This window comes from Chrysemys picta, chromosome 2 (assembly GCF_011386835.1).
Source record: "Chrysemys picta bellii isolate R12L10 chromosome 2, ASM1138683v2, whole genome shotgun sequence".
In the NCBI taxonomy this organism is placed as follows: Eukaryota; Metazoa; Chordata; order Testudines; family Emydidae; genus Chrysemys; species Chrysemys picta.
This window is the reverse complement of record NC_088792.1, coordinates 282071865-282081837: the sequence shown is the minus strand read 5'-3', so window position 1 is coordinate 282081837 and position 9973 is coordinate 282071865. Positions and strand designations below refer to the sequence as shown.

Sequence of the window (9973 nt, the reverse complement as noted above, 5' to 3'; positions counted from 1 at the left end):
ACTAGCCCACCCGCCCCCCACTCCTTCTTTGCCCCCTCCTCGCCTCTTAGCCCCTCCTCATCTCCTTCTCTTACCCCACCCCCTTCCTTCCCCTCTTGCCTCTCCCCATCTCCTCTTACCCCCAACCCCTCTTCTCCTCCCCCTTTCCCCTGGCCCCTCCCCTTCCCCCTCCTATCTCTTACCCCTCCCCCTGGCCCCTCCCCTTTGTCCCCTCTAACTTCTCCAGTCACCCCCCCCTTCTCCCCCTCAGTCCCGTTAGAGCATCACAGCCCTTCTGACACCTCCCATTGGCTCCGCCGGCACCCACGTGACACCATTTGTAAAGGGGGGGCAAGCCCTTGACCAAGCGCCTCCGAGCGGCAGGGAAGGGGGCGGGGCGATGAGCGTGCCTGCGTGCGTGCGAGCGCGCCGAGGGGCGCGCGACGGAGCAGTGGAGGGGTGGTGTCTCGTGCGCGGGTGCGCGCCGGCCCCGGGGGAGCTCGGAGCCAGCGCGTGCGGCGCGCGACGGCCGGCGGCGGGAGTGCACGAGCTGCTGCTACTGCTGCGCCCTTGCGGGGGGAGGGGTCAGTGCGCGGCAGGCAGGTGAGTGTGCGGGACGAGGCGCGGGGCGGTGCCAGCTCCAGCTGCAACAATGGGAAGGTGCGGGGGGTGTGTGTGAGACCGTGACTTCCCCCGGCTCGGGAGGACCCCGTGTGTGGGGCACGCTGGGAGTTTGGGGAGGGGGGGGTCATCTCCCTTGCCCTGGGGCTGAGTCCGCCCCCGTGCGTGCGGGTCGCTGGGGATGAGTCTGCCCCCTCCCACACACTCCCCGCCTCCGGGCTGCCCTGGAGGGTGGCATGCACAGGATGCTCTGGAGTGGGGCACTCTGTAGCTGGGTGCAGCTCCTGAGATGGGGATGCCCCCGTATATGATGTCCTGGAGCTGGCCGAATGCTCCTTCTTCTTAGTGCATCCTTAGGTGGTAGAGATTGTGCCTTACAGTCTGGAGGAGGGTGCTGACGGGGTTAAGTCCCCTGGGTAGGATGTGCCAATATTTGGTTGGGAGAAGAGCATCGTGCATGAGGCAGAGTCGCGCTGAACATTTTTGCACTTGGAGAAAGTCAGTGGGGGTACAGCCATACAAACTGTGATGCCTAGCGACACTTTCAACAAACAAAGCCTAGAAATAAATGGTCCGTGTTCAGAATGAGGAGAGGTAAATAGCAGAGCAGTCCAGGGATCTGTACTGGGACTACTGCTCTTCAGCGTATTCATAGATGATCTGGAAAAAGGAGTAAACAGGGAGGTGGCAAAGTTTGCAGACAATATGAAATTACTCAAGATAGTTAAGTCCAAAGCTGACTGCAAAGAGTTACAAAAGGATCTCACAAAACTGGGCAACAAAATGGCAGATTAAATTCAGTGCTGATAAGTGCGAATTAATGCACATTGGAAAACATAATCCCAACTATACATACAAAATGATGGGGTCTAAATTAGCTGTTACCACTCAAGAAAAAGATCTTGAAGTCATCATAGGTAGTTCTCTAAACACATCAACTCAATGCACAGTGGTAGGCAAAAAAAGCTAACAGAACATTAGGAACCATTAGGAAAGAGAGAGATAAAAAGACAAGTATCAGAGGGGTAGCCGTGTTAGTCTGAATCTGTAAAAAGTAACAGGGGTCCTGTGGCACCTTTAAGACTAACAGAAGTATTGGGAGCATAAGCTTTCATGGGTAAGAACCTCACTTCTTCAAATGCAAGTAATGGAAATCTCCAGAGGCAGGTATAAATCAGTATGGAGATAATGAGGTTAGTTCAATCAGGGAGGGTGAGGTGCTCTGCTAGCAGTTGAGGTGTGAACACCAAGGGAGGAGAAACTGCTTCTGTAGTTGGATAGCCATTCACAGTCTTTGTTTAATCCTGATCTGATGGTGTCAAATTTGCAAATGAACTGGAGCTCAGCAGTTTCTCTTTGGAGTCTGGTCCTGAAGTTTTTTTGCTGTAAGATGGCTACCTTTACATCTGCTATTGTGTGGCCAGGGAGGTTGAAGTGTTCTCCTACAGGTTTTTGTAGATTACTATTCCTGATATCTGACTTGTGACCATTTATCCTCTTGCGTAGTGACTGTCCAGTTTGGCCAATGTACATAGCAGAGGGGCATTGCTGGCATATGATGGCATATATAACATTGGTGGATGTGCAGGTGAATGAGCCGGTGATGTTGTAGCTGATCTGGTTAGGTCCTGTGATGGTGTTGCTGGTGTGGATATGTGGGCAGAGTTGGCATCGAGGTTTGTTGCATGGGTTGGTTCCTGAGTTAGAGTGTTACGGTGCGGTGCGTGGTTGCTGGTGAGAATATGCTTAAGGTTGACAGGTTGTCTGTGGGCGAGGACTGGCCTGCCTCCCAAGGTCTGTGAAATTGAGGGATCATTGTCCAGGATGGGTTGTAGATCACTGATGATGCATTGGAGAGGTTTAAGCTGAGGACTGTAGGTGATGGCCAGTGGAGTTCTGTTGGTTTCTTTTTTGGGCCCGTCTTGTAGCAGGAGGCTTCTGGGTACACGTCTGGCTCTGTTGATTTGTTTCTTTATTTCCTTGTGTGGGTATCGTAGTTTTGAGAATGCTTGGTGAAGATCTTGTAGGTGTTGGTCTCTGTCTGAGGGGTTGGAGCAGATGCGGTTGTACCTCAGTGCTTGGCTGTAGACGATGGATCGTGTGGTGTGACTGGGGTGGAAGCTGGAGGCATGAAGGTAGGCGTAGCGGTCGGTGGGTTTTCGGTATAGGGTGGTGTTAATGTGGCCATCGCTTATTTGTACAGTGGTGTCTAGGTAGGTGGTGTCTAGATAAAAACACAGAAAATATCATCATGCCGCTATATATATCCATGGTATGCCCACACCTTGAACACTTTGCAATTCTGGTCGCTCCATCTCAAAAAAGAATTGGAAAACGTACAGAGAAGGGCAACAAAAATTATTAGTGGTATGGAACAGCTTCCATATAAGGTGAGATTAAAAAGGTTGGGACCATGTTTCTTAAAAAAGAGACGACTAAGGGGGGATATTGAGGTCTGTAAAATCACAAATGGACTGGAGAAAGTGACTAAGGAATGTTATTTACCTGTTCACGTAACACAAGAACCAGCGATCCCCTGACGAAATTAATAGGCAGCAGGTTTAAAACAAACAAAAGGAAGTAATTCTTCATACAACGCACAGTCAACCTGTAGAAGTTGTTGCTAGGGGATGTTGTGAAGGCTAAAAGTATAACTGAGTTTAAAAAAAAGAATAAGATAAGTTCAGGGAGGAAAGGCCCATCAATGGCTATTAGCCAAGATGGTCAAGGATGCAATTCCATGCTCTGGATTGTCCCTAAGCCTCTAATTGCCAGATGCTGGGACTGGACAACAGCGGATGGATTACTCAGTAATTGCCCTGTTCTGTTCATTCCCTTTGAAACATCTGACATTGGCCACTGTCGGAAGATAGGATACTGGGCTAGATGGTCTGACCTAGTATGTCTGTTCTCATGTTCTTATGTGTGTATATGTGGTGGTATACATTGTTGCAATGGGCATGAGGACTGTGAGATCCGAAGCAGCAGAAGTAATAGGTGCTGCATGGCAAAAGTGGTAGTGGCCACACACAACTGGCATGGTTCTAGATATTTGAGTATATTTGATTGCCTTTTCCCTTGTCATTAGTTTCAGCTTTAAGTAAATAAAAACTAGGTTGGTGAAAGTCCCCAGCATCTCTCAGTTGCCACCCAATTACAATTATGAAAATGTGTGTTTAAATGGTTAGACTCATAATAGTTCTTTGGCCAGGTATACACTTCAAACTTACATTGGTATAGCTACATCGCAGAGGGGTGGGAAAAATCCAGGAGAGCTTCTGCCGTCGACATAGCTACTGCCTCTCGCAGAGGTGGATCAACTACACCAGCGGGAGAAGCTCTCCTGTCGGTGTAGTAGCATCTTCACTAAAGTGCTTCGCTGTATGTGTAGACAAGCTTTCAGTTTCCCTCTCAGGCTATGTATTTAACTCAAATTATAGCAGACTATTTGTATTGGATGATCTGAATCTGGAAAATGGCAGAGGGCTATGGTCTAGTCCAGGGGTCGGCAACCTTTCAGAAGCGGTGTGCCGAGTCGTCATTTATTCACTCTAATGTAAGGTTTTGCGTGCCAGTAATACATTTTAACGTTTTTAGAAGGTCTCTTTCTAGAAGTTTATAATATAGAACTAAACTACTGTTGTATGTAAAGTAAATAAGGTTTTTAAAATGTTTAAGAAGCGTCATTTAAAATTAAATTAAAATGCAGAGCCCCCCGGACCGGTGGCCAGGACCCGGGCAGTGAGTGTGCCACTGAAAATCAGCTCGTGTGCCGCCTTTGGCACACGTGCCATAGGTTGCCTACCCCAGGTCTAGTCAGTGGATGGGTTCTGGGCTGAAATCAGGAGTCCTGAGTTCTGTTCTCAGTGCTTTGGGGGCAGTGACTGTGTCTTGCGGAATGTGCATGCACATGTGTAGTGTCTTGCACAGTAGGGCTCATGGGGCAGTGATCTCATTTGAGCCCTCTAGGCCAGGGGTGGCCAACCTGAGCCTGAGAAGGAGACAGAATTTACCGATGTACATTGCTGAAGAGCCACAGTAATATGTCAGCAGCTCCCCTGCTCCCAGTGTCTTCCACCCACCGGCAGCCCCGGTCAGCACCTTACCCTCCTTCCCCGCACCTCCTGATCAGCTGTTTCATGGTGTGCAGGAGGCTGGAGGGGGGAGGGGAGGAGCGAGGACACGGCAGGCTCAGGGGAGGGGGCAGGAAGGGGTGGAGTAGGGGGCAGGGCCTGCGGCAGAGCCAGGGGTTGAGCAGTGAGCAACCCTGGCACATTGGAAAGTTGGTGCCTGTAGCTCCAGCCCCGGAGTCGCTGCCTATACAAGGAGCCGCATATTAACTTCTGAAGAGCCTCACGTGGCTCCAGAGCCACAGGTTGGCCACCCCCGCTCTAGGCATTAGTGTGATATCGTTAATAAAAAAACATCCCCTTCTTCATGTGACCGTCATTTTGGGGCTTAGATTAAAAAATACCAATGTTCAGCCAGACAGACCCTTTTGAGACGCTAGCTCTGGATGCTGGTGTCTTATTCCAAAATGTGTGTGGTGTACATCTTATACAACCAGTATTACTAATCCCAGCAATTAGTCTAAATCTTGGGTTTTATGTTACTGCCAGCTTCTAACGAATTGAATTATAACTTTATCTGCCCACTCAGAGGAACTGAGATTTAAGCCGAATGAATGGATTTTTTTTGTGCGCATCCTTCTTGGTAAACTTGTTCAGCAAGAATACGAGCCTTAGGCTCTGTCCACACTACGGATGTTTGCCAGCACAGCTGTGACGGTGAGGGGTGTGAGCCTATCCCTGACTGACATAGCTGTGCCAGCAGAAGCTCTAATTGTAGTGGCTAGTATAGCCCTATAGGGATGCACGTGGAGTTACTGATGGCCATGGAAAGAAACAAACCACAAGTCAATGGAAGTTGATACCTTGTGTATATAACCAACTCGTTTCATAAGATCCCCTACTTTGCACCAGACTGGATTTAAAGGCACCCTGATTTGTGTCATGTTTGTGCTATATTCTACAACAGTTGGAATTAAATTCAGAACTGGGAGATTTTTACGGATTTGGGACTCTAGCTCGTGTTTCACAAATGCTTAATACAGGTGTATTTGCCTGTTCTCCACTTTAGCAATTCTTGGCAGCACCTAGCAGTACATCAGAATTGTCATTGTGTTCCAGTGTTAAGCAATGGAGAGGAATGTGGTAATTCACTCTCTTCTGAGCTACTGTTTGAGACAGTCTGCTGGCAATTCAGGAAGGCAGGGCTGCATCAAGCTAAATTTGGTAGGTTTGCTTCTCAACCATAAGGATTAGAAGTGTCATTAGAAATAAAATTTTAAATTCTGGAGCACAACTGCAGGCTAATAGGTGCTTAATCACTTGGCTTCAAACATAGGTGTCTTTCCCTAGCTTTACTCTGTGCCTGCAAAGTTAAAACTTTATTTGTTTTCACATGCTTATTATTTTGTGAAATTCTCAGTTGGGACCAACTGAAATTTCTCATTCTTGGTCTCAGCATAGAGGAGAGAGGGCTATATATATATATATTATATATTTTTTTTTTGAAAGTTAGAGGGAAAGTCCCGTTAGGTATTTTACTGGCAACAGTGTGTGGGTGAAACACAGCATTTCAAGACCCTTTACTCATCAGTAACTGAAACAGGTGATCAAAAAAACCCTCCAGAGTAGCACTTGTTGAGGAGTTGGCCCTTGGTAGCATTGGTGGGGGAAATTTAAACACTCGTAAAGAGAGATGATTGAAAAATCACTTGTGGGCCTGGGCACCTGGCATCTTTGAACAATTCCCAATGAAGGTCTACCTCCTTTGCTTCCCAGGATGCAGGATCCCTGGGGGTGACTGCTGCTGCTCCTAGCGTAGCTTGCGGGAAGGAGAGTGTAAATGTTTCATTAGAACGCACACAGCACAGTCATCCCAATGATGCAAGTGTTGATCCTTGTACAAAGCCGCACCATTTTAAAGTGATTTAGTTAAACTGGTGCAACCTCTGTGTGGACATTCTTGAATGTAAACCTTGTTTATATTGACTTAGTTTAAAGGGGTCCCTTACCAAAATTCAGATTGAGTATCCACACAGAATGGAGCTGGATGTATGTGTGTGACTTAAAAAAATACTTTTAGTTAAACCGGTCCAACTTTGTGTGTAGACAGGAACTGAAGTCTGCTTTGTTCGGTTGCTGCTGCCCTCCTCCACTGCTTTCCCAGGTGTGCTGCTGCTGTTCTGTTAACCCAGTCTTGCAAAACAAAAAAATAAAAAACGGCTCTAGGCTAATAGGTGCTTAATCACTTGGCTTCAAACATAGGTGTCTTTCCCTATCTTTACTCTGTGGCTGCAAATCAGCTCAACAGCAAAGCTGTGAACTCGTCCCACTGCCACCCTGTTCATGTTTGTGAGGTGTGATCTTCAAAGCCTTGTTGTGACTCTTTAAATGCTAGCATACGTGAGTGGATTCTCTTTCTCACAGGGCTTGTCTTCACTATTATTCTTTGTATTACCCTAGAGTCTGGGACCCCATTGAGCTAGGCACTGAACAAATGTAGAACAAGAAGACCGTCCCTTCCCCAAAGAGATTACAATCTAACGGCTAGTCTACACTGGCAATGCTAAAGCGCTGCCTCGTGTGGTCGCGGTGCAGCGCCGGGAGAGAGCTCTCCCAGCTCTCTAAAAAAAAAACCCACCTCCACAAGAGGCGTAGCTCCCAGCGCTGGTGCCCTGTCTACACCAGTCTTTACAGCGCTGAAACTTGCTGCGCTCAGAGGGGTGTTTTTTTCACACCCCTGAGTGAGAAAGCTGCAGCGCTGTAAATTGCCAGTGTAGACAAACCCTAAGTATAAGTAGGGCCCTACCAAATTCACAGCCATGAAAAATGTATCATGGACTGTGAAATCAGACCTCCCTCCCCCGTGAAATCTAGGGTATGTGTGGAAGGGGCAGGGCTAGGGGTGCCCCCGGCTCCAAAAGTTGAGGAACTTGAGTTATAATGTGAGAACAGCCCCTAACTCAGTGGTGCCCAAATTTTTCGTGTCCTCTCCACCAGTAACGGAATCGATCCATGCGCCTCCTCCATTACCGCACAGCCTAGGCTTCCTCCACAGCAGAGCTGGGGCTGAAGGTGGAACTGGGGATGGGGGGAGGGGCTAGAGGCGGAGCTGGCCTGGGGCCGAAGAGGGAATGAGGGCAGAGCTGGGCAGAGGGTGGAGTGGAGTTGTGGGTGGGGGGCAGAGCAGGGTTTGGGGGCGCTCCCTCCCTGTCCCCTGTGGGGCATACCACATGCCCCCCCCCCCAATTTTCCTCTGTGTCTCCCTCGGGGGGCACCTCACAGTTTGGGGACCACTGCCCTGACTCAAGTCCTGTCCGCACTCAAAGTGGACTGATCTTGAGTGTGGTGGTTCTTTTAACTTGAGTTGGCTGGCAAGTCTGGGGTAAAGGCTAATGCTAGAGGAAGCACAACCAGCTGCTAACTTGACTACTGTGGTGGACGCAGGCCAGCTCAACTCATGTGCTGCTAGTCCTCCAGTGCCTTCCTATAATTCCTCCTGTGTGCCCAGAAAGGACAAAGTTCTCCCACTATTCACTGGGGGAGAGAGAATTCCTAGAGCAGCTCAACTTACTGCATTACAAAGAACCCTGGTGTATGCCCCCAGAAATCTTAGTGCCACGCATGAGTGAGTGCAGAGAAGTGTGGACATAGCAACTTGAAAGCTTTTTCACAATGTGGCTGCTCTCACTCAGGTTAGGATTAAATTTAAATGTAGATAACTCACGTGAACTCTGTGAAGATGTACCCTCAAATAAAAGAAGGCCATTAGGGGTCAGATTCAATGCTAAGTGAAGCCAAAGGAAAGGCCTCCATTTACTTCAGTGGGAGGTGGTTTGGGTCCCAAGTGTAGAATACCTATCTGCACACAGAGTTACGGTTATATATTTAAATACAAGTCATGCAACGGGAGACAGCTCTTAGAAACGAGACTAAGCCATGTTACTCTCCTGAAGACAATGCAAAAAAAAAAAAGAAAAGAAAAGAGAGAAATCTTTACCATCTAACCAGTCATGTTTAGGGCAGTGTATACACAGCTCCCGGCAACTTCAGTTACATGTGCATATTTCTTCTTTTTATTCTAGGCAATGCCACCTATTGGTGATGCCCCATGTTACCTTCTGCTATAGAAAAAATAAGCTGCCATGGGATAAAAGGGAAGGTCCTTTCATGGATTGAGAACTGGTTAAAAGACAGGGAACAAAGGGTAGGAATAAATGGTAAATTCTCAGAATGGAGAGGGGTAACTAGTGGTGTTTCCCAAGGGACAGTCCTCGGACCGATCCTATTCAACTTGTTCATAAATGATCTGGAGAAAGGGATAAACAGTGAGGTGGCAAAGTTTGCAGATGATACTAAACTGCTCAAGATAGTTAAGTCCAAAGCAGACTGTGAAGAACTTCAAAAAGATCTCACAAAACTAAGTGATTGGGCAACAAAATGGCAAATGAAATTTAATGTGGATAAATGTAAAGTAATGCACATTGGAAAAAATAACCCCAACTATACATACAATATGATGGGGGCTAATTTAGCTACAACAAGTCAGGAAAAAGATCTTGGAGTCCTCGTGGATAGTTCTCTGAAAATATCCACGCAGTGTGCAGAGGCGGTCAAAAAAGCAAACAGGATGTTAGGAATCATTAAAAAGGGGATAGAGAATAAGATTGAGAATATATTATTGCCCTTATATAAATCGATGGTACTCCCTCATCTCAAATACTGCATACAGATGTGGTGGTCTCATCTCAAAAAAGATATACTGGCACTAGAAAAGGTTCAGAAAAGGGCAACTAAAATGATTAGGGGTTTGGAACGGGTCCCATATGAGGAGAGATTAAAGAGGCTAGGACTCTTCAGCTTGGAAAAGAGGAGACTAAGGGGGGATATGATAGAGGTATATAAAATCATGAGTGATGTGGAGAAAGTGGATAAGGAAAAGTTATTTACTTATTCCCATAATACAAGAACTAGGGGTCATCAAATGAAATTAATAGGCAGCAGGTTTAAAACAAATACAAGGAAGTTCTTCTTCACGCAGCGCACAGTCAACTTGTGGAACTCCTTACCTGAGAAGGTTGTGAAGGCTAGGACTATAACAGAGTTTAAAAGAGAACTGGATAAATTCATGGTGGTTAAGTCCATTAATGGCTATTAGCCAGGACGGGTAAGGAATGGTGTCCCTAGCCTCTGTCTGTCAGAGGATGGAGATGGATGGCAGGAGAGAGATCACTTGATCATTGCCTGTTAGGTTCACTCCCTCTGGGGCACCTGGCATTGGCCACTGTCGGTAGACAGGATACTGG

At 47.4% G+C, this 9973-nt stretch overlaps 1 protein-coding gene across 5 annotated transcripts in view; it reads left to right on the top strand.

Moving 5' to 3' along the window:
* Window positions 1–391: 391 nt before the first annotated feature.
* The window catches only part of PTP4A3 (protein tyrosine phosphatase 4A3), a 284614-nt gene continuing 275032 nt past the window's right edge, over window positions 392–9973 (top strand). Inside the window, exon 1 of one of the 5 annotated variants that reach the window (XM_065586288.1) lies at window positions 392–582. The gene's annotated coding sequence lies outside the window, so the exon portion shown is untranslated. The remainder of the gene's footprint in view (window positions 583–9973) is intronic. The other 4 variants (XM_065586287.1, XM_065586284.1, XR_010599033.1 and 1 more) reach the window with 4 other exon arrangements.